Source organism: Nematolebias whitei, chromosome 22, assembly GCF_014905685.2.
Source record: "Nematolebias whitei isolate Nwh7 chromosome 22, NemWhi1, whole genome shotgun sequence".
NCBI lineage: Eukaryota > Metazoa > Chordata > Actinopteri > Cyprinodontiformes > Rivulidae > Nematolebias > Nematolebias whitei.
In genome coordinates this window covers 25,942,637-25,943,429 of record NC_056519.1, presented here as the reverse complement: position 1 = coordinate 25,943,429, position 793 = coordinate 25,942,637, and the positions used below count along the sequence as shown (strand labels likewise).

At 40.4% G+C, this 793-nt stretch overlaps 1 protein-coding gene across 1 annotated transcript in view; it reads left to right on the top strand.

The window, feature by feature from the left end:
- LOC119428564 (myotubularin-related protein 5-like) overlaps positions 1-793 on the top strand; it is a 39,331-nt gene that overhangs the window by 2,215 nt on the left and 36,323 nt on the right. The window lies entirely within an intron of this gene.

Here is a 793-nt window from a genome sequence, read left to right as displayed (position 1 = left end):
TTTTACTAAGGTCATGGATACAGTACACTATGTACTTTTACTAAGGTTATGGAATTAGAAGATCAACATCATCAGGCCAGGACTCTGCGGTCTACACTCATCTCCAGGCCAGCGGTCACTCTTTCAGGGATGAAGATGTTCACATCCTGGACAGAGAGGAACGATGGTTTGAGAGAGGAGTAAAGGAGGCCATCTTTGTGAAAAGAAATCGTCCATCATTAAACAGGGGTGGAGGCCTCCGGGTTCAACTGTCCCCCTCTTACAATGCTGTGATTGCTAGTATCACTCAGCCCTCTGTGAATAGTAAACAGCCATCAGTGTGCTAATGACCCATTGTTAAGCTGATGGTCCTTCTTGAGCATGTGATCAGCTGGTTTTGATTGTCAGCAGCAAACTGGTTGATCCACTCTGAGAAGGTGCTATTTAAGAGACTGAGCTGAATACAGCACCTCAGACTGAGGAGGTCTCTCGGATGAAAGACGAAACGTTTCTACATTTTTTTGCTTTTTTTTTTTTTTTGAATGTCCAGAGGACCAAATTGAACTTTTTTGGATTTTTCTACCTGGATTATTGAGCATGCATCAGGATATTATGGAATTAGTGTACTGTGTACTTTTAGTAAGGTCATGGACACAGTATACTATGTACTTTTACTAAGGTCATGTACACAATATACTATGTACTTTCAGTAAGGTCATGTACACAGTATACTATGTACTTTTACTAAGGTCATGTACACAATATTTTGTGTACTTTCAGTAAGGTCATGTACACAGTATTCTGTGTACTTTCA